Source organism: Cavia porcellus, unplaced genomic scaffold, assembly GCF_034190915.1.
Source record: "Cavia porcellus strain 051 isolate PalLab524CR breed Dunkin Hartley unplaced genomic scaffold, mCavPor4.1 scaffold_22, whole genome shotgun sequence".
NCBI classification, from domain to species: Eukaryota; Metazoa; Chordata; class Mammalia; order Rodentia; family Caviidae; genus Cavia; species Cavia porcellus.
Genome location: NW_026947505.1, coordinates 61,656,119 through 61,680,679, shown reverse-complemented (window position 1 = coordinate 61,680,679; position 24,561 = coordinate 61,656,119). Strand labels below are relative to the sequence as shown.

Sequence of the window (24,561 nt, the reverse complement as noted above, 5' to 3'; positions counted from 1 at the left end):
AATGAATTTATACACTTTGAATAACCTAAAAAGCTTGTACACTCTATAATCTGTCTTATCTATCTATATTTTATATCTTACATTCAGAATTTTATTTCAAACAAAAATTCACATGGAAACTAAGTACATTCTTTCTAACCACCCATGATAGAGGTCAGAATTCCAGTGTTGCCCAGGTGCTAAGGTGAACACCAGAATCCACTATTCTAAAGGCTGGCTTCAATGCTTTGTTTCAGAGGGCTGTGGAGCTCCTGCCTAATACACTTCCGTTTCACGGTTTGATCTTGAGAGAGGTGGGCAGGTAAGGAATCATTCAGTAGGACTCCCTTTTCTAGCAAAGACTACAGCTTCCACAAACAAAGATACTGAAACACTTTCCATTTTAGGAATGAACTCGATGAATTATTTTGAGAAGCTCTCAGTATTCCTTATTCTAAATCGCCTCTAGGCACTTTTCACATTTTCACTAAAATAGCCAACCAGGTAAGGTTTGCAAGGTAAATTTGATCACTAGGCATTCTTGAAAAAATAGAATATATTTACAGTCATCATTCCTAATTGTCTTTTCAGATATATTTTACTTGTCCTTGTATCATGAGAATCTAATAACAAATGGGGAGTGTAAGACTTTTTCCTGGTTTTCGTAATTTTCATTCCAGAGCAAATAGTTTGAAGTGATTTCCTTTCCCTTCCATACAATGTCAGAAAACCAAGCTTGCAGCCTGTTATATTCAGGTGGTACCAGAGGAGGAGGAGAGGCAGAGAAAAGCATCTAATTACTAACACATTAAGAACTCCCTCTCCCTTTCAAGTTCCTTCCCAAACAAAGTAAGGCAGGGGTCTCTGGAGCCCCAGCTTCTGGAGGGGAGCTTTGGCCCTTGCAGGCACTCTTTCACTCTGATTTCTCTTTAACGTAGCAGGTGAAAGGCCATTTGGCACCAGTCGGTTCCTTTTACTCCAGCTGCCTGTGAAGAGCGCGGTTGCCAGGCAACCAAGTCTCAGGCTTGCTTTGTGCCTCCATCAGGCTAGGAAATTCGGAGGTTGTGAGGCTGTGTCTTGCAGACAACTTACACTGAAATGTTTTTAGGTTTAGGAACTATTTTTCTTTTATTCCTTACAAGAAAACTGCATTATCTTTCCCAATTTTCTTTCTTTTGTGGAAGGGACTTTTTTAGAGTGGATATGCATATATTTCCAAAGGAAACTTTCCAGATTTGGACCTGCAAATCAGAAGTAATTTACATTGTAAATGAACAACAAATCAACATCACAGCTGCACTTCACATGTTCCTTCCTGTCAGCTTAAATTCTTCATTTCCCCCCCACTCTTTCACCCTTTAAATTCTTTGCTTTCCTTTCTGTTTTTATTTATCTTCTCCCACCTCCTCATGCGTTTATCTTTTTCCTTTGTCCCCCTTCCAGAGATATGAACTATGTGTTATTCATGCATTCATCTTCAGTGAATTGCTCCCTCATTAGAAAAATGAGTCTAAGTGAATCAAGATTTTCTTTACGACTTCACTGATTGATTTTTCTTCATATTTTTCAAATCTTTTGGTTTTCATTTTAACTATGGCCAAAGAAGCTTATAGGGAAATAGCTGAAAAAATATTCTCAGCTTTCCCTTAAACTTCTGTTCCAGAAAGAAAACCCTATCCCCTTGTCCTATGAGCCTCCCGATGTGTGATGTGTTCTTTCGGCTTGCATGGTGCTCTTTTTGGCACATTTCATTAGCTTGGAAGCCCTAGAATCTTCCAGGTTATTTTAGAACTACATCAGTGTAAGACATTTCCTCATATAATTAATATTGTGAAGATACTTCATTTGAAAAACTTGAAAAGGTTATACTTTGTTTTCTTTGTTTCTCAGTGTGGAATAGATTTAAACAGACAGAAAGTTGGCCTATATTTTTACTATTATACTGGACTCTGGAAGCTGCAAAAGGGAAATACTTAGCAATGATTAAAAAAGGATTGAAATTCTGGAAAGAAACAGTATTACACTCAAGACAGCAATATGTTTAGACTTCAGGTCACCTCATTTGCCCTTCAAAATCAAATGCCTGTATATTTACTTTTGCAAGGTGACAAGTAGTATACAGATTTATTTACTCACTAGTTCCTTATAATATGGAGGTGAAGCTGTTTAACATCATGATTTGAAAATCCACTATCACAGATAAATTTACCCGTCGAAATTGTTAATGATAGGCTTAGTTGCTAGTCACATGGTAAATACTATGATAGTGTTTACTATACATATATATGGTAGAAGTCCATGATTGGGCTCTCCAGAAAGGCAGTAAAAAATAATAAATGCATCAGAATTATAACTGGAGGCAAATCTGAAGAAATCTAGGTCTCAGGCTAAAGACTCAGTAACTTTTTTATCTTTATTTACCTCACTCCTATCTATCAATAATCAGGCCTGCTAGTTAAGCAGCAACTTAACATTGTACTGTGAGCAGCACCACCTGGCCCAGTGGTCCCATAGGCATAGCACACATAGGTGGTGACCAGAACATCCAGACCCATGCTCCTCCCCTCTAAGAATGCTCTTACTCTTCCCATGCATCCTTACTACGGGGTTCTTTTTCCTACTTGATAGATACTAAGTGACTATCCTTGTAACCTTATAGGTTGATTGTAGTTTGACCTGCATTATACCGATGTTGCGAATTTGCCTTGGTAAAAAGCTGAAGAATAGCTTTGGTGGCCACCCACGCAGGGCCCCTGCACATCCAAGAGCTTTTGACTGCATTCCTCAATATTGTGAGACTTGAACTTTGCATATCCGTCACCTTATAGGTCGGGAGTAATATTTCTCCATGTCAGCACTAGTCTAACTTTGAGTGAGTTGGCACATAATCAATCACATACATTTCTGAAATTTATAAGTAAAAATTTAGCTCTTCCTTTAAGACTGTGTAATATGATCTGTGTTCACTATGAAAAACATAATACATGTGTGCCATCCTTTCCCGTATGTTTAAATCAGAATACTTCTACAGTAAACCAGAAAACAAGAGGTATGGATTTTAATGAGTTTAGTTTATAGTTAGCTGTTTCACTTTGAGAATTCCCTTAATTCTCTCTTCTGTAAAGTGCTAAGTTTGGAGGAGGCATTCTCTGAGATATAGTCTGCTCTTAAAATTTCACTGCTAACTTTGAAAACCACCAAACATGTCAGCAAATATGGTTTAGGAAAGGAACAATTTTTTTTAAGATAGTTGTTTTTAAGTGGTAAAAAATATTTAAACTTCTTTATATCTGTAATTGAACTATATATTACTTGGACATGCAAGTTCAAAATTCATTTCTGTTTTTTTCCTCTATAGCCAGTGATTTGAAAACACAGTCTCTAGAGACTGTCTACATTTGAATCTAGCTTTGTCATTCAGTAATTTTGAAACACGGGCAATTTAAAAAAAAAGAAATCTTGTGTCCAGGTTACTAATCTGTCGGTGGGGAATAATAACAACATCTGTCTCCTAACGATATTGGGAAGAGGAAGATGATTCACAAGCGTTTTCAGCAAATGCTTGTGTTCGTGTGTTTGTGATGCATGTAATCACTCTGATGGCACCAACTGTCCCACGCTGTTGTCACTCTGTACTTTATTAGTGTGATAATAACCACCTAGTTTAAAAATGTCTTCCTTCATAACCTATTCTATACGTGTTGCCCTGTGTAACCTGCCCAAAATACAATTCTTTTGATTTTCCTCCCCTACTAAAACCTATAACAAACTTCAACGAACCTTAGATCTAGTAGAATACAGCATAAATTAGTCTGATGTTTAAGACTGTTATTAATATTGGCTCCATTTATCTTCCTAGTTATATTCCATGACCTTCACACACACACACACACACACACACACGCACGCACGCACGCACGCTTTGGGTAAATGGAGTATTTCAAACATTCCTGAGAACATGTACACTATTTTCCTGGTTAAATTCTCAAAGATAGAGGCTGGGACACAGAAAGCATGCAGTGTTTGCTGGATAACTACATTTGCTCAAATGTTTTATTTTTTGTCTTTGTTTATGTTACCACCATTCCATGCTGCTCCCCCCACTCAGTATTATCATGTATCTTTTACCACTTGTATTCCTCTGTGATTATAATTGCTGTTTTCATTATCTCGTGCCCTAATTCCTAAATGTCATTGAGATCAGTATACTATGTCTTTTTTATTTTTATAATGTCTACCATTTTGCTTCTATATTTTAAGTGCCAGCGGCTAATTGTTGATGGAATTAAAATGATCAATAGGATGCTATTTATTATCTATCATTTTTGCTACATTAAAAATACTTTCTAAGTCCATAGAACTGGATCTACCGTCTAGCCACGTCTCTTTCTAGCTTGACTTTGGTGGCTGCTGAATTCCTACTGGCTTTTCACTGTTGCACTGACGTGCCGTATTTATTCTTGTCCTCTTGCTTCAGTTTATTTTCATGGAATTTTGTCTTTATTTAAAAAAAAATCTAAGTCCTTTTTAGGTCTCATTTCAGCTCCCATTTTCTCCAGAGAGTGTGACTTATATCATGTTTCTTTTTTTATCATTGAAAAGAGAACTTTGTGTATTTAACTTAGTGCTTTACTATACATAGAGTCCAGAACACTGAAATTTGGGGATAGAATGTGAAAGTGCTTTATTATGACGATACTGATGTTAACACCGTAGGACGACTAGTTACATGTTCACCAGCTCTGTAACTGCTTTCCTCTTCCTCACTGAAATAACTCATTTACACGACTATCATTCCTGACTATTTTGAAGTTACTTAAACAATGTTGCATTTTTGAAAACATCTCTAATACATGGAAAATCCTACACATGATGTTTATTACATTTCAGTTCAATAAAAGAAGATGGTTTGAATTTATATTCCAATTTTTCATGGGCTTCAGAACCAAATTAGTATTGTGCCCTCAGTGCAGAACTTGTGTCTGAAATGTTTTTGGATTTTTCATATTAGGAAAAATGATACAGATTATACTGTATATTTTTAACACATATGGGCTAATTCACTTTAAATTCATTTAATAATATGTGATATTCTGTTTTTTCTGTTCTGTTCTAAATTATTGTGATATTCCAAGTTTTTCTATTTTGGCTTATTGACTTCTAATTTATTGTCATATTTACTGGAATTCTCAGTAATCAGAATAATTAAAGCTGTATTTTTGGAGAAGATTTGGAGTTCAGAAAAAGAGGTCCAAAAAATTTGCGGTTTATACTGCATTAATTTTTTTACCTTATGACTAAATATGGAAGTGTATATTATAAATAACCTACATAAAATACATTGTTTTGGATATTTTATATGAGGTATATTTGAAATACACTGTGAATGTTTGAATGAAAAATGTTATAGGAAAAGACACATTGTCATTAATTAAACTTAAAATGCTCTTGGCTGCAAACACACTCATCCATCCCATTGTTTGGACACTTTTGGAAGAGTTCTGAAAGCTCTCCTTTGTGACTTTATCAAGTGTGATAAAAAATTGATGAATGCTGCTGCCAAATCCCATCCAACTGAAGGGCAAGTTTGTCACAATATGATGGTGTGTCCGCATCCACTTTATTCACGGTGTGTGGCATCACAGGATGTCTGGCTCATCCTCCAAGTCAAAAGTGACCTGAAAAGTACATACTTTAAATCACTTCAGGACTTGAAGGCAAGCATCAAAGTGTAATTGAAAACAATCAGGAAAGAGGACTTCCAGAACTGCTTTAGAAAGTGACAGCTTAAGGCTAGAAGGAATATTTTGAGGGGCATTAATGATAACTTGTCTTTAATTGCGATTCATTTTTAAACAATTAAACATCCAACATTTTTTGTCACACCTTATACATAATATATAATTTTATTTTCTCCAGAAACATACATAGTTGATGATACTAAGCTACGTTTATTACACATGAAAATTAAAGCTAATTAAGAAAGTAATTTACTCTGTATTTTTCCCTAATTTGTCCTCGTATCTGTCTAATTCTAAGGCCCTGGACAACAGAAATAAAGCACACAATCTCTGATTTCAGTGTCCAGAAGAACCATCCAAAGAACTTAAAACATATATTATTGGGATCTGCTGGGAAAATTCCAATTTTTAGGTGTTGGGTAAAGGTCAGAAATGTATATTTTAACAAAAACAAGAAGGAATTCATCAAAAGTTTTTGAGATAGCAGTTAAGACAATGGTAATTATGAAAAGATCGTAGTGTATATAACAATAGTAACTATACAATGCATAAATCAATATTACAATATCATTTATGAAACCAGTTACTATTTTCAGAACTGTTTAAGAACATTTTGTAACATTTTGCCATTCAATTTTCACAACCTCAATAGGAAGTACTATATGTTATCATTATCTTTCTTTTACATGAAGAGCAAATAGACTCAGGTTACACAGTTGTTAAATAGTAGGAAAACTGATTTAAAGCTCATGCCTACAGTGCTAGGAAGGAAGCAGATAAAAGAGCAGAGACATTGTTGTAATGGAGCCCAAAGGAGGAGAGCACAAATGTCAGAACCACAAAGAGGTTGAGCCGCACAGGTGGTGCTGTGGCCACGATCTGGAATGCTCCCCCTGACAGCCTCCTGTGTTCAGAGATGGCGCTTTTGGAAGGTGATTGCCTCTTGCGTGGACTTGTCAGTGGATTAATCCACTGATGAAGATGACTGAGTGTCCTGGTAGGAGTTGAAAGAAGTGAGTCACTGGAGACAGCACCTGAAGGGCACATTTTCTGCCAAAGTTCTGCCCTTCATCGTCTCCTTCTTAGTCACCATGGTATGAGCAGGTTTCCTCCACCAGACCCTTGCTTGGTGCCAGCCAACTATGGACTAAGTAAAACATGCGCTAAAATAAAAGTCTGACCCCTTTTCATTTTGAGTGTTAGGTATTCTGTCCAAGTGAAAAGAAAGTGACTAAGATAAGCGTTGAGAGACTTTCCCTAGATTTGTACATGAGGTCAGCATTGTTACCCTTAGCAAGGTCAACTTAAGTAACAGGATGAAGCATGATGGCAGAAATTAGAGTTAAACAATGAATGAAATATGTAAAAATCAATGCTTAAGTCATTATTTTTGAGTTTCTAACAAGAAGTAAAAAAAAAAATTATTTTAGAGGATGATGTAAATTTGGAGAATTTTATTTTTTCAAAATAGTCATGAAAATATTGAGGGCAAATAACAGAAGAAAGAGACTGGTAAGGTTGAATAAAGGTAAAATTAATTAGAAAGCTTTGGGGAAGATGGTATAAATACATTAACTTTAAGTATAATTACTTACATTTCCTGGGGAGATGATAAAATGTGGATGCACGTACAGAGTCATAGATACAGACACAAGCTTTAGCCTTTATGGACAAAGATATTTGTGTGAAGGGAGATACAAAGTTAAAGTAGTTCGTGTCTGATAAAATCTATTTTTGTGTGTGTTGGGAGAATAAATAGGGCCTTTAGGCAGACTGGTGAAAACTAAGTAGTTACCTTAAGAAAAAGAGACAGAGTTGACCAAAAATATATAAAAAGACTCCCATGGGGTGAAAAGCCCCTTTTTAGGGAAACATTCTATGTTGGAGTGGGCTTTATTCATTGTGTTTAGAGAAGGCAGAGAAGTCAACACCAGGGTAGAATTTGCCCTTAAATTTAGGCGCAGTAGACTACGTGGTGTGCGCTGAGGACGGAGGCCTGAGTCTGTAAGAGGCCTGGGGAAGGAGCGATCCTGGGTGGGCAGCTTGGGGAGGACAGCGACGCACAGAAAAGCATGACCAGTGAATTGGGTTTAAAAAGTTGATGAAGTAGTAAAGAGAGTGAAAGTACTGAAAAAGGAGATAGTTTTGTCCTAAAATGAGGATCTAGTTGGACCTAATGCATTTTAATTCGTGTGGCAGCAAACAAAGAATGTTATATTTTTCAGATTCTGTAATCTAAATATATTTCTTGTATTTATTTTTCAGAAATTTGAGACCCTAAAGACTGAGCTCTAATTTTTACCCTGTTTCATTCTTGGGCTTTATTTACTACCTGAACATTTTATTTTCTGTCTCCTTACTGTCCTTTACTGTCAACTTTCCCATGAATTACCCATAGGCAAGGAAGTCAGGACAAAGAAGAATTTATTCCTTTAATTTTAAGATTATGAAAAGGGCACGTATCTCAGTGTACAGAACTTGTTCCAGGATTGCCAGGGGTGCTTATTAAAATTTAAATTTTTGGCTTTTACACTTCCTTTATTAGAATTGCTATAGGCATTGTCCCAAAGAATCTATATTTTAAACAATTTCCAGAGGAGATTCTCAATCACATATTTAAAGAGATTACAACTTCAATAAGGGATGGTTAAGTAGACATTTCTCCTTTAATTTACCAGTCCATACTCAGTAACAAGGAAGCAATAATGTTGCTACTATTGGGTTTTGATTTTGTAATGGAAAGGCAATAAAACAACGATTTGATCTTGATATTGATATACTTCCTAAATATCTCATATGCAACTACCTCTACATTGTATCCCCAGGCTAAGGTGATATTAACACTTGACACATCTTACAAAATGGACTGAAAAAAAGAAATCAGAGTGGGTAGGAAAACACCAAACACTAGAAATGATTATACTTGAAAGATGCTTTGGAAAATGGGTAGGTGTGAAGAATGGAGAGGTAGGTAAAATTTCAATTTAGAATGGGAGGGAGATACATTGGTGATGACTACAGATGTACTGTTTTATCTTAAGTTGAAGTAGTTCCACATATTTGAAATCTCCCCCAACTACAATTTTGTTTTTTGGTAGTTCTATGATCAGTGAATAACCACTGATCTCTCTTGCTACTGAACTGGTACGTAGATTGTATGTTATTATCCTCAGTACTTGTTAACAGTTTTGAAGGAACAATGGGACAGTGTCACATTTAAAATCTCCCCTTGCAGAAAGTCAGGCTTTGTGTATTGAAGTCATGAATCACAACAAATGAACACGTGGCTGAACAAAATCACAAGTAATGTTTCTAGCACTTGATAATATTCTGTTTGTAATATACTAATCCATGAGCAATGAAAATACTTTAAGAAGTATAGTTTAGAAAATGAAATATATCTTTGATGAATTTGCTTTATATCTCCAAATTTTGCTTTTATTACATCTTTCTTAGTGATTTCAGTTCAACCTAATACAAAGATACAGTCTTTCCCTGGCTGCTGCATCCTTCCTCCTGTTTAACCATGTCCTTTATTTCTCTAGGTGCCTATCAAGACTTATTAGTATATATGTTTTTTCATATTAGAGATCCTACTGTAGAAAACATTGCTAGATTAAGAATGGAAAATTTTAGAGCATGAAGCTGGAGAATCTGAATAAGCTTTAGGTTATGCACTGTGCCTTTCTTTGATGACAAATAAATAATCTGTTCTCAAAGATCACAGCAAAAATCCGGATGGCAGTTCATGAAGTAAGTTTCTGGATGGACCATAAAACTTTTTTTTCCTAAAAGTGAACGTCCATCCTCTGTCTCTTCTGCCCGGGGTGCTGTTACCCAGCTCCGTGGACTGTGTATGTTCAGGCAGAGCTGTGTGGCAATAAGCTAACATGACCACTGCTTTGCTTCCACAAACACTATTTTGAAATATATGTCCTCTCTAAAGTGAAAGAAACTCTTAGATTGGGCCACATGGATCAACATCTATTCATTTTATTCACTTAATACATTGCCTAATTTTAACTTAAAAAAATATGTGATCTCTATCTTCTAAATGCATATCTATATGCCCTAATCAGTTTGAGTTTTGGCTGATGATACCTGTAACACACACCTAAGCTGTGTTTCTTTCATTGTTAGTATTTTAGGAATCATGCCCATCTTCATAGTAGATTAACTTTGACAGTTCATCCATTTTGATTCTAGGTCTCCTCTGATCTGAATTCTTGGGCATAAACTCAACCATGGCTGTGCAGTTATGTTTTGATCACAGTATATTTGATTTTCTATTCATTAAGTTTTCTTTTACAGTACTATTATCATCTACCTTCATTTGAATATAATTATCTCATACCTTAATGAGAAAAAATTCTCCTAAATTGCATCTATGTTACTTCTTCTCAAATCTTCTGCTATATTACTATGAAATTAATTGCTCTAAGGTACGCATTCACTAAGGTACCTTCCCTAGATAAAAACATGGCTCTTTAATACATACAAATCAAATTCAGAATACTTAGTTCATGTTCCTTATTCAAAATATGTTCTCACTACAATATGATTCTGAGTCTTAGATCATTTTGAGTTGATTTATGCCTGAGATTAATATGTTTTATAAGGAAAAGAGGTATATTTTGGCTCAAAGTTATGGAAGTGAAGAGTCTAAGCTTGGGTGGCCACATTTGTCGAGGGCCTTATGCTTTGTGTTGGTTACTTTTTCCTCATTGCTGAGGCAAAATACCAAACATCCAAAATGAAGGAAGGAAAGATTTATTTAGCTCACAGTTTGTGGGCTTCATTCCATATTAGTTTGTCTTTAAAGCAAATTGGCATGGGGTAGAGGGCAACAGTTCATGGTGGCAGGAAGATAGAAAAAGCAACAAGGGATGAGTGAGAAGGAAAACCCCTTTCCCTTCCTTATGTCTTAGGCAGGCTACCAGCCCAGTGTAGCACTCATACCCATAATTCTGGCATTGGGCCCTGAATCAGTCTCAAACTCTAGAAGCCCACCCCTATGCCTGCATGAGGCTTTGAGGGACATCTAGACATAAACCATAACATGCTGTATCATAGCATGGTGGATGGCATCACATCTCAGGAGTACATGGAGAATTGTGTTTGTAGGAGAGGTCATGTGAAGTGGTCTTGCTTTTTAGCAATGCAGTCTCATAGCAACCAGTCCAGTCCTGGGAGATTTAACCCGTTCCCTCATGATGATTATTTACAATCCTAATTCTCTTCATGTGTGTCACCTCTTAACATTGTACTGTCTTTCAAAACTATTACATTGGAATCAAATCTTCCAGCACATGGAAAATAATTCCTGTCCAAAACACATAACTTTCACTATCTTGATATTATTGATTATGCACCATATAGATGTTATTTATCATATTTTTCCTTCTTGAAATACTATTCTTTCTTTCTTTCTTTTTTTTTTTTGGACCAGGGATTGAACTCATGACCTCATGCTTGACAGGTAGGCGCTTATGTTGCTAAGCTAAACCTCAGGTCCTGATATACTATTCTTAATTTAGCTATACAAAGCATAGTTATTTTCTAAGTTAAATTCTACTTTTAGTTAAATTCTGCTTATCTCATGAGGTTTTCCTAATCCATTCTTGTATGAAGTTATGTCCTTCCTCTGAATTTCAAATTTTACGTCTTGCTAATTTGGTACTCATGAGATGTTTTTATAACTATTTCCAAATGTACCTACCAAACCAGATAGCAAAACCTGTAGAAACTTTAATTTTTTTTTCATTTTTTTGTATATAAAACAAAAGTTTGGGCTCAGTGGGCATGTGAAAAACAATATAAAAATTAAAGACCAGCATATCAAAATTTAGTATTAAATTTAAAAGAATAATAATCATCCTTAGAACATGAGAACTGAAATTTATTTGCCTGTAATACTATTTCCATGGTTCCCATGTAATCTCAGTTGTGTAAATTTGACTTGCAAAACTGTATCCAACTAGAATATCATAAGATTTAAATAGAATTCACAAAGAGAGCAGATGCTTTCTTGATGTCTACATAATGTGACACTCTAGCTGCCAAGGAGATAACACTTTCTAGATCTCATCTTTGTTTTATAATTTTTGTTAAAAAAACAAAAACAGAAACAGGTATCATTTGACTTACAGATAATTCACCTATTTAAATATTTATCTTAAATAATTTATTGAATATTGACAACATAGAAGAAACTAAGAGCTGAGGATAGGATACTACAATCTTCCCTAAGTTAGTAGTGAATTGGGGAAAATTTAAGGGTATCATGTATTATTATCACATAGAGGTGAGCATTTTTATTCCAAAGATACACAGAGGACACAGCCCTATGTAGGCAACATGAATGCCATGTTCTTCAATTCTCTGTCTATCCACTTATCTATCTGTCTATCTTTTGAGACAGGGTTTAGTTATGAAGTTCAGGCTGCCCTTGAACTCACTTTGGCCTTGACCTTGCAGCAAGCCTCCTGCCTCAGCCTCCTGGAGGCTGGATAATACTCTGTATTCTTTTTTAAAAATTTTACTTAAAGAGAAAAAAAAGCAAAACAGAAAAAAATTATAGAAATAATACAAAATTTCAAAAAAACAACCCAGTAAGAAACCAATAGTTGATAAATTACTGTCATCTTAGAAATAGTTGTGCAAATTACAAAATTAAAGCATACAAAGTGGACCTTCAAACAGTGAGACTGTGAACAGTTCTATTCAATGATCCAAAAAAACTTAGTAATATGGTTATTTATCTTACACATTTAAACATACATACAGTTATATCCTTTAGAGCACTTTCTTTTCCTCTCTTTTTTTACAACAGCAGTTACACATTTTGGGTTTTATTACTCCTACAGTTCTTATTACTTTTTACACTAGAGACACAATGTGTTATTTATAAATATGATTTTTATTTATTTCACATATGAGGATAGTCTCAAGTTGCCTCCATTTATCTGTGAAGGCCTCAAGATCATTATTTTTATAGCTGAGTAATATTTCATTGTATAAAAATACCACATATTTTTCATCCACTCTTCAGTTGTAGGCATTTTGGTTGTTTCCATGATTTAATTATTACAAATTGTGCTGCTTATGGCAGTTATTCTTTCCGGAGTGAGATGAAATCTCAATGCTATTTTAATTTGCATTTCTTGAATGACCAGTGATGGTGAACCTTTCTCTATGTATTTATTTGCCATTTGTATATCTTCATCTGAGAAATGTGTGTTCATCTCAGATGCCCATTTTTGGAGAGGGTCTTTGAATTTGGGGGTCTTTTTGTGTTTCAATTCTTTATATGTTCTAAATATATGCCCTATGTTTGAGGGGTTGCTGGCTAAAATTCTTTCCCATTCTGTGGGTTTTATTTTCACTCTGTTGGTGATTTTTTTTAAAGTGCAGAAACTTTTCAATAATATGAGATCCCAGTTTGTCCTGGCCTGCAGGTGAGTCAACGTAGACACTAGACGGGGAGTGGGGATGAGAAGAGATAAGAGACGTGAAGAATGGAGACAAGACAGTGCTCTGATCAAGTCTCATTTATTCAAAGAAAGAGTAACAAATATATAGTGTATTGGGGGAGTTGGGTTCTGAGCAGGTAACCTAGCAACGGTGGCAAGACCGAGGGTTATAGGGTAATTCAAATCTCCTGTACACAGGCTCATAAGGTGGGCTGATTAGCGTAATCCCTGAATGGGCCAAACCACAGGGACCTGTGACCCAAAGAGAAACAGGCTAGGAAAGGAAAGAAGCTTAACTACCAAATTGGAAACTTAACTCCTAGAGGAGGTTAAGGTGGCTGCTGCCTGTCGATATAAGGTGGCAGCCAATTACAGGGCTTCCCACATCAGTAGTTGATTCTTTTAAGTATTTCCCATGCAGTTTGCATTTTGCTGATGGATTCTCTGCCTACTCCTGTGTCTCCAAGACTTCTACCTACCTTGTCTTCCAGTATATTTAGTATTTCTGTTTTAATATTTAGATCTTTGATCCATTTAGATTTTAATTTGTGCATGGTGATAGGCATGGATCTAGTTTCAGTCTTCAGCATGCCAGAGCCAATTTTTCCAACACCATTTATTAAAGAGGCTATCCTTCTTCCAGTGAACATGTGTAGCCCCTTTGTCAAATATCAGTTGGCTGAGTGTCTTTAGAGCTGTGTTTGCATCTTCTAATCTGTTCCATTGATCCTCAGGTCTATTTCTTTTCCAGTTCCATGCTGATTATATCACTGTGGCTTTGTAGTATAGTTTCAAATCAGGAATTGAGATGTCTCCCGCTTTGCCTTTGTTGCCCAGAGTTGTCTTTGCTATTTTAAGTTTCTTCTGTTTCTAAATGAATTTTAGGAGTGTTTTCTCTAGATATGTGAGGTATTTTAATGGTATTTTGATTGGGATTACATTAAATCTGTATGGCAGCTTTGGGAGTATACCATTTCACAATTCCTAGCCAAGAGCAAGGAATATCCTTCCATTTTCTAATATCCTCTTCAATCTCCTTTTTTTAGTGTAGCATAATTTTCAGCATATAGGTCTTTTACATTCTTACATTGATTCCTAAGTATTTCATTTTTTTAGATGCTGTTGTGAAAGGCAATATTTACATAAATTCTCTCTTGGTGAGTTTTTGTTTGTGTAGAGGAATGCTATTCATTTTTGAGCACTGACTTTGTATCCAGCTACACTGCTGAATTTGTTTATTACCTCTGGTAATCTTTTAACGGAGTTTTTGGGTCTTCTCTATAGAGTATCATGTCATGTGCAAATAGTGACAATTTAAGTTCTTCCTTTCCTACCTATATTCCTTTTATTTCTTTCTCTTGTCTGATTTCCCTGGCTAGTATTTCCAGAACTATATTGAATAGGAGTTGTGATAGTGGACATCCTTGTCTTGTTCCTGATTTTAGAGTGAAAGCTTTGCTTTCAGTTTTTGTCTATTTAGTATAATGTTGGATGTTGGTTTGTCATATATGGCCTTAATGAGACTGAGGTAGACATGGTGTATTCTGAGGTTCTGAAGGGTTTTTATCATCAACATGTGTTGGACTTTGGCAAAAGCCTTTTCTGCATCTATTGAGATGACCATGTGGTTTTGGGTTTTGGCTCTGTTGATGTGGTGATTTGGGTATGTTAAACTATCCCTGCATTCCTGGAATGGATCCCCCTTCGTCGTGATGTATAGTCTTCTTGATGATATGATGCATTCTATATGTCAGTATTTTATTGAGAATCTTTGTATCAATGTTCATTAGTGAGATTGGCCTACAGTTCTCCTTTTTGGTTGGGTCTTTCTCTGGTTTTGGTATCAGACTAATACTTGCCTCCAGGAATGATTTAGGGAGGATTGCTTCCTTTTCAATTTCATTGAAGAGTTTAAGGAGTATTGGCATCAAATGTTCTCTAAATTTCTTGTAGAATTCAGCCATGAAGCCATCAGGACCTGGGCTTTTCTTTGTTACATTTTCAATTTCAATAGCTGATATTGGGATGTTCAAAATTGCAATATCTTCTTGGTTGAGCTTTGGTAGTTCATATGTTTCTAGAAATCTGTGCATTTCCTCTGTGTTTCCACTCTATGTGAGTAGAGATTTTCAAAGTGGGTATTCATGATCTTTTGAATTTCCATGGGATCTGTAGTAATTTTCCCCTTTGCCATCCTTATTGTGTGAATTTTTTTTTCTTTTTCTTGATAAGGTTAGCTAGAGGTTTGTCAGTTTTGTTTATTCTCTCAAAAAACAGCTTTTTGATTCATTAAGGCTTTGTTTTTTTGGTTTCAATTGCACTGATTTCTGCTCTAATCTTTACAATTTCCTCTCTTCTATGAGCTTTGAGTTTAACTTGCTCTTCTTTTTCTAGAAGTTTAAGATGAAGCATTATGTTATTTGTGCTTGTTCTGTTTTATTAATATGACAAATTATTGCTATATATTTCCCTCTTAAGACTGCTTTCATTGCATCCCACAGATTGCAGAATATTGTTTCCACATTTTCTTTGAACTCTAGATATTGATCTATTTTTTCTTTAATTTCATATGTAGACCACTGGTTGTTCAGAAGGTTTTTATTTAATTTCCATGTATTCATGCAGGTTTTGCAATTTCTTTTGACATTAATTTCCAATTTCAGTGTGCTATGGTCAGATATTACACATGGGATAATTTTAATACCTTTGTATTTACTTAAGAGTTTTTTTATGTGATAATATATGGTCTATTTTGGAGAATGTCCCATGTGCAGCTAAGAATATTGTGTATTTTGATGTGATTGGGTGGAACACTCTGTAAATATCTACTAAGCTCAATTGTTCAGCGGTAAGATTCAGTTTTATTATTTCATTTTTAAAAATTTTTATTTAAAGAAAGGCTAAACAAAACAGAAAATAGGTAGAAATAGTACATATGTTCAGAGAAAAAAATAAATAGTAAGAAATCACTAGTTGGTGTTTACTTATGGTCATTTTAAAAATAGTTGTTTAAGATACAAAAATGGAACATATAAAGTGGGAATTCAAACAGCAAGATTGCAAATAGTTCTGTTCAACTGTCCAACAAAAACTTAGTAACATGGTTGTTAATCCTATACACGTAAACATACATGCAGTTATCCATATCTTCATTTATGTTTAGATTAAGCAAACTAAAGCAAGTTAAAATCATTCTGAACAAAGAATTGCTGGATTTCACATCATGACACTCCGTGATCAGCACTGGGTACTGTAGTACCTTTTATTAAAAAATTTAATTTAAAGAAAGACTAAACAAAAAAGAAAACGAGTAGAAATAATACATAATTTCAAAGAAAAAAATAAACAGTAAAAAATCACTAGTTGATGATTACAGATTGTCTTCTTATGAATAGTTATTTCAAATACTAAAGTGGAGCATATAATGTGGGGATTCAGACAGTGAGATTGCAACCACTTCTGTTCAACTATCCCACAAAAACTTAGAAATATGGTTATCAATCCTATACACTTAAACATACATGCAGTTATCCATATCCTCAATCACATTGAGATTGAATAAACTCAAGCAGGCCAATATCCCTCTGAACAAGGAATAATACTATTGCTGGGTTTCATATTGTGACACTCCAGTATGAACACTGGGTGTTTTAGTGTCTTTTTTCTTCAAAGTATCTGTTCATTTCATCATGTGTCATAAGATCAGTTCTCATAAACTGTTCATAGATTCTACATATGCATGAATCTTAACATGTATTTCTATCCTTTCTATATTAGAGTGAGAAATAAAACAAAGCAAGACCAAATAAAACATATTCCTATAAACACATGAAAAAAAAAACATATGACTGTTGTACAAAGAGTTCTACCATGGTTCCTGGGTTGTCTCTTGTTATCTCCAATAGAATTGGCTATATCATCAGACGTAGTATAATTGAATATATCAGTACATAGCAGTATTAATAAAAACAGAACTTTGTATATAGTATAAAACTTCAAAAGCAGGCAGTAATCAAACCAGAATGTGGATCATAGAATCTTGTCATCTTCAGTGTAGTTGCCTATACTCTCAGAATTGATACTATCAATCAGATCAGTTTTGAATAAAATCTTCTCTGCCCCATTTCTGTTATGCTCTTTTTTTGACATCAGTTGTCTGCTTATCTTCTTCATTCTGTTTTCTGCTCCATTCATTGAGGCCTCTCTGCCACTGTTTCTGGAATCCTAGTACTTTTCTTTCTCTCTAGAATGCCCTGCAGTGTTCTCTGTAGAGTTAGATTGGGGGTTCTGAATTTCCCAAGTTCCTCTTTGTCTTGGAAGCATCTTGTTTTTCCATTCTAGAGACAGTTTACCAGAGTATATCAGTCTGGGGTGGAGGCTATTTTCTTTCAAGGCTTGGAATATTTTGCTCCAGGCTCTTCTTGACTTGATGGTTTGTGTTGAGAAATCTGCCGTTATTCTGATGGGTCTTCCTTTATGGGTTATCTGTTTCTTGTCTCTAACAGTTTTTAATATTCTGTTCTTATAGTGAATTACTAGGATCCTGATTATTATATACCTGGGTGTAGCTCTGTTTTGGTTGTAAGTGGCTGGAGTTCTGTATGGATCATATATCAGAATATCATTTCCTTTTCCTATGTTTGGGAAATTTTCCTTATTTTTGTGAATAGCCTTTGTAGTTCCTTTGTTTGTACCCCTGCTTCTTCATTCATATTCTTTATTCTCAAGTTATAGATCCCCTTGTCATATATATATATCTGATATAGTATGTTTGCTGTTCTCATTCTCCTTTGTATTTACTTGTCCTGGGTTAATGTTCTCAGGGTTGGGACCTGGGACTTTTTGTTGCTGCTTTCCCTTCCTCTCTTTTTTGCTTCATCCATGAGGCCCTAGTTTCTTTCTTTGTTGGTTACAATTCTTCTGATGCTCACTGGCTAGATGACCTTTCCCATTGCAGTGTGCTAGTGAGTTGCAGACAGAGACAGTGTATACTGGTCCCTCCCCTCTGGATCAGTCAAGCTGCTGTGTCCTGCACTGTATTACTTTGAGTTGCCTCCCTTTTGGGTCAGTCAAGCTGCTGTACTATGTTACTTTGTGCCACCTCCCCTCCAGGTCAGTCAAACTTCTGAGGCTTCACTGGGTTAGTGTGGTTAGTGTGTGCCACCGCTGTAGGGATTTGATTTTGAATAACCTATTGGGTCTCAGCCAGGTCACATGACCCAGGCCCAGCTCAGTCCACCAATCCTGTTCGGGAAGGGAACAACTGACTGAAGTCACTGCTGCCCCTTTACTTGCCAGTGCTGCCCGGTCCCAGAATGTCATCCGCTGGAGCCCCCCTTTCTGTGTAATGGCTCCACTTCCATCACTCACCACAGGTGGATGCAGGCACCCCGCCAACTCAGTTCTCCTTTTGGCTTGCCAACCCTTGAATGTAATGTAACTGTACCTCCAGTGAGTCAAAGTGGTGGGACCTTGGACGGCTCAGAAAGTCATGGCAGGACCTCAGCAAGTTGCAGTGGGACCTCAGATAGTCGGCAAGTCGCCCACTGCCACAGAAACACTGAATCTTTAGCATTGTGCAGCTTGAGGGTATCCTAGGGTCTTTCCTATACAGGCTACATCTTGTAGAAGTCACAGAAAGCAGCCCATGCAGCTAGGGTTTCTCTACTGGCCCCTCAGTTTTTAAAGAGAATAGAAACTTGTTCAACTTATTTTGGGAGAGAAAAGGAAGCAGTTCTATTATTTCTTTGCTGACTTTTTGTCTAATTAATCTATCCCTTTGTGACAATGGGATATTAAGTTCCCCTGTTATAATTGTGTTCTTGCGTATTTGGTTTTTCATATCCATTAATGTTTGTCTTATATAGTTGGGTGTTCCTGAATTTGGTGCATATATATTTATAATTATTAGTTCTTCCTCTTGAATTTTTCCACTAATGAATGTATAGTGACCTTGTTTATCTCTTTTAATTACTTTAGGTTTAAAGTTCACATTGTCTACAAATAGAATAGTTACCTCTTATTTTTTCTGGGTTCTTGTTGCAACCCAGTATTTTCTTGGATGGAAAATACTGTTTTCCATCCTTTGACTTTTAATCTATGTCATGGTTTATGTGGGTGGCTCCAGGCTTCATGCATTTGCATTATGCATTTGTGATTGATTCATTGTCTAGTGCTTGGATTGGGGTTGTGAGTGCTACTCTGGATTAGAGGTGGAGCCAGGATGTAATTTAATGGCAGGAAGAAGGTGTGTCTGTCTCTTGCTGGTTTCTGCCTTGCTGTTTGCAGCTCCCATGAACTGGGGCCCAGCCATGTCACCCTGCCTTGGAGCCAACTGAGTGTGGACTGAAACCTCCAAAAACTGTAAGAAATGAACCTTTCCTTTCCCAACTTTGGGCTTCAGGTGTTTTGTCTCGGCAATGAATAAAAAGTCACCAAGTCAATCTATGAGTTTCATTTTGGGTCAGATGTGTTTTTGTATACAGCATATTGTGAGATCATGGTTCTTCTTTTTAATTTTAAAGAGAATAAAACAAAAGAGAACATAACAAAGCAAATCAGAATGGAACAATGCAAGCAACACAGCACTTCACAACAAGACAGCCGGATACCAACAGTAATTACCATAATATCTTTTTGCTTTGAAATAGTTGAGCATACCTTCACACACAATAATATCAACCATAACAAAATAGTATAAAACTATTCAAGAGAATTAAAGTATTACAGGACATTCAAAAGCAAATAACAGAAAATGAACAATGACTACTATAATATCTCATTTTCCTTAAAAAATTGTTTATTCTATCACACATATTAAAATCCAGTAAGACACAACATGATAAAACCAATGAGAACAGAAGAACAAAAGCATGGTAAGACTTCAAAGGAAGATGACATTAAATCAGCAATGGCTGCCATAATGTCTTGTTTTCTTCAAAGTAGCTGTTCATCCCTTCATGCATAATAAAATCAAACAAAACAGAATAAAACCATTCCAACCAATGAATGAAAATAATTATAAGCCTTTAGAGCAGCATAATGGGGAGCCATGATGGCATTCTGTTTCTTGATCTATTATTTTGATAGGTGAATTAAGGCCATTTACATTTATGGATATAGCTGATATGTACTGGCTTGACTTTGCCATGTTATAGTTTGCTTTCTGCTTTTCCCTCTTGTATAATTGTTGTCCTACCTGGTGGCTTCTTTTTGTTGTTTTTTCTGAGGATTTTGGTCATTTTTATCTCTATCAAATATGTCTTTCAATACTCTTTCTAGGGTTGGTTTGTTGGGCATGAATTTTTTCAGTTGTTATTTGTCATAGTTCTTGTTTCTCAATTAAATTTGAAAGAAAGCTTCATTTAAATGGTTTTGCCAGTTTTCAATAGAATTTTTTTGTTTCTTGAATATCTCTTTGAATTTGTTTCATGGATTTTGCTTGTTTTCAACCTTCATCATTCAAAGTTTCAATCAATTTCCCATTCTCCTGTATTTTTTAAAATCTTATTTCATTTCTAACTTTGTTGAACAATTTATTTACTAAGATTGGTATATCTGTCTTTACATTTGTATTTCTAATTTGATTTTCTCTAGAGCCTCATGGAGTTGTTTTTTATTATTTCACTTGCTATCTTTTCAGAGACTTCTGGTGTGTTACTTTTGAAGTCCTCTATTTCAGTCTCCTGTACTTGTTCCTGGTGGACTAGATGTTTGAGATTTCATTTTGCTCTTTTCCCCTTTCAAGTTAATATTTGGTCCTTCAATCCCACTAGTGTCAACTGTTGGTAGTGTGTATTTTGGGGTCCTACTGTAAGGTTGGTGTTTGTCCAATTGCTGTTCCCACAATGAAGAGGTCGGCCAGTCACCTGAATTCCCCCTGCAATGTTCTGTATTCTTAAGAAAAGAAAATAGGTATCTACACTGTGCCAAGTATTTTGCTATGTGGTGAGTGTTAAGTTTACTCATACAAACTTTATTACTATTTAGCAACCATTCTTCCTTCCCTAGCACAATGGGCACTCCAGTCCACTGGGTGATTACTTTGACCAGTGAGAGTGTAAGAGGCCTGAGAAGTATTATGAGTTTGTGTTTCCCTTTGCACTTCTACCATTTGCTATAAAATTGTGCCTCGTGTAGTCATTGTTTCTTTAGTCATAGTCTCAGAATGAGAGATGTGGAGAAAATTTGAACTCAAGCAGCATGCTGGATTCATACCTAGCCAAGTCCAGCTGATCATTGGGCAAATTCTCAGTTGACATATCATTTTGGGCAAGAAATAGATTTGCTATTCTAAGACTCTAAGAATTTTGGTTATTTGTTATGGTAGCAAAACAGATAAATCATCAGTGAAAGAAATATTGTGGTTAGTGGAGGAAATATAAATTATTAAACAGGTAACTATCAATGTTCTCTGTGTTTTGGGAAAAATGAAATATTTCTAGAAGTGTGCATAGCAGGTGGATTTCCACTCTGCTGGGGAGAAAGAAAGTCTTTTGTGGTAGCTACTACTTATATTTAGATTAATAATTTATCTTCTAGTCATTATTTAGTATGTCCAAAAGTCCATCTGTTCCTCATTTGGAGTTGGTGCATAATACTCTATTCAAAATTAAAAGCAATTTATTTTTCTTAATTTATTATGTGATTATGTTGTGTTTTAATGAGGTACTAAAAAATCCAATTATGTCCTTTTATATAGAGCCAGCATCCTTGAAGTTTATAATGTTTATCCTACAGTGCTAGAAAATCTTTCTCAAATTATAGAATTAAAGACTATTTGTACTGATATAGTCCTTGTGATGACCTGGATCAACATTCTATAAGTAAATCTACTAAGCTCCACAAAGTTACAGTTAATTTCTTAAGTCTCTTGTTGCAGTTTGGGGAGGGCCAGAGACAGAACTCAGGTGTCCTGGTATCTGGATCACAATGCCTGTAACACAGAAACATTTGCTTCTTTGGACTTTCCTAAAATTTTTTTTTAAAAAGTATTGATTAGAAGTATTATAAATTCACATAGTGTTTTAGTTTAAGGCAAGAGTTAAATGTTGGAGTGTGAACATTTTTGTTAACTAAAACGGCAAAAGGGTCATTGTGCTATTTACCAAGATTTAATATACTTTCCTGCTAGCTGTGGCCATATTACACATCCTCATAGTATTTTATTTTACCATTTATAGTTATATGTTTATTTGTGTAACTGGTCAATTAATGTTTATTTTTCATTCGAGACTTCATGAAGGGAGAGAAGATAAGACTCCAATAACTAGCACAGTGCTTCACACATGGTAAGTATTGAAAATACTTTTGGAGAATTAACAAACAACCTTTATTTATCCTAGAAAAGCAGTATTATCATACTTCACCATATGGTGTGAAGCATATCCAAGCTAAATTTTCCTTTTGATTATAAATCATCTGCATGATACACCAGTTTTTCCTGGAGTCTGAGGAAATGACTTAGTGATTTGGTTTAAGTAGAATTTTATTAACATCACATAATGAATATAATATTAAGAATAGCACTAATGATAATAACAAAATATAAATTGGCACAAACTTATTGCACTGAAATTATTTCATTTAAGAAGAAGAGTGTACAATGACTCATGAAATGAGGTTTATTCAAGTGGAATTAATACGTTTACTAATAAAAGTCTTTAAAATTATTTGAGTGACTAATCTTATGGTATAAAAAACTCCAAAGGCAACAATATCTTTAACTTACTGTTTTAATATTAGAAAGAAATATCTGCTAGACCAGGGTGGTCTATTCCTCATCACTTAATGATGTATCACTGAGACACATATAATGTAAAAATTTGAAGACAGTAATAAAGGTCCTAGATACTGGTTTTACCAACTATTTTAGCACTTTAAGACTAAAGAAAAAGTAATTATAACATAGAACTCAGTGACTATCATTGTAATCCTTGTGTGGGGGAGTTACCAGTAACCCAAATGATATTTACTCGGCTTTTCCTCACTGCTTGATCTATGTTCTCCAAGAAATTTACACCTACTGTTTAAGAATAATACAAACCTCTTTACTATCCAAAATTAGAGTAAAACAAAGCAAAATGTGAAATAACAAAGATTGTTTATCATTAATCCATGTACACTGAATGACTGTAAAAGAACAATGAATAAATTGCTGGGTTTTTGGGGAGATTGCCAGTTGGGGAGATTGCCAATTAATACCATCCCTGTTTTTAAACATTTGCTAAGTACTGAAGAAATAAGAGTGTGTATGCCAAAATTTCAATCTTTATCAGTAGCTACAGATCAGAAAATAGATTAGTGAATTTAAGTCCATCAACTAAATTGTCTTGCTAGCCAAATTCAGAATGTGGAGGACTTCCTCAATTTAGTGAAAACACTGGATTTGGGCAGATCTTCTCTCACCTAACTCACCAGAGCTAGTTTCTCTGCAACTTGCATCAGAAAAGCTGCTGTTATGGTTTGTGTCTGGATGTCTTCCTAAAGCCTCATGCAGTCGTGGAAGCAGAATTCTAGAGTTTGTGAATGATTCATGGTCCAATGCTGGGATTATGGGAATGAATGCAACACCCAAGTATGTGTGGCCTACATATAATACAAAGGATAGAAAGAATCTTCTTTCTGTGCTCTTTTTGCTGTTGTTACTTTTGCTGTCTTATAGCCACCATGAACTGTTACTCTCTGCTATGAGCCATTCTGCTTTGGAGCCAGTGAAGTATGGACTGAAACCTCCATAAACAGTAAGCTAAATGAACCTTTCCTTCATTTTGAGTGTCCAATATTTTGTCTCAGCAATGAGAGAAAAATTAACCAAGACAGGTGGAAAGGTGGGCTAACAGTGCACATTTGTTACATGTATGAGTATATTAAAATATGTTTCATCTGATTTGTTGAAAATCATCAAGAATTACTTTTATTATGAAAAAAAAACTAGAAAATAGAAAGCAGATGAAGGCTGTAGACCTTTCCTATATATACTTCTCAAAAGCAAGTTCCCTTTACATGTTCATGTGTTTCTTTACAAGTTTCTCTGTTCTCACCAGCTCATATGGACTGTGTAATTTTAAAACAAAAAATTTCCATTTATCTGGCTGTATATATGTAACTAAGAAAGTATAAATGATGAGATGTTATGAATGGACATTTCACAAAGTGTGACTGGGTTTGAGGAACCATTGAGGATGTTGGGAATAGCAACCACAGGAAGCTAAAGAGCCCAAAGTACAAAAGAAGGCAATAGTGCTTTCCTTGGAGCTTGGTAGGAACTGCTTCAGTAAAAGTTCAGATTTGTGATAGTTGAGGTTTTAAAGGGATATAGATTTTTATTAGAAAAGCTTTTGTAAAGCAGCAGATGCTCTTATCTTTTA

At 35.3% G+C, this 24,561-nt stretch overlaps 1 long non-coding RNA gene across 1 annotated transcript; it reads left to right on the top strand.

Moving 5' to 3' along the window:
- The first annotated feature begins 213 nt into the window (after positions 1-213).
- Positions 214-23,938, top strand: LOC134472207 (uncharacterized). The gene is made up of 3 exons (XR_010042080.1): positions 214-301; positions 22,426-22,482; positions 23,856-23,938. It is a non-coding gene; the product is annotated as an uncharacterized LOC134472207 (long non-coding RNA).
- Positions 23,939-24,561: the final 623 nt, after the last annotated feature.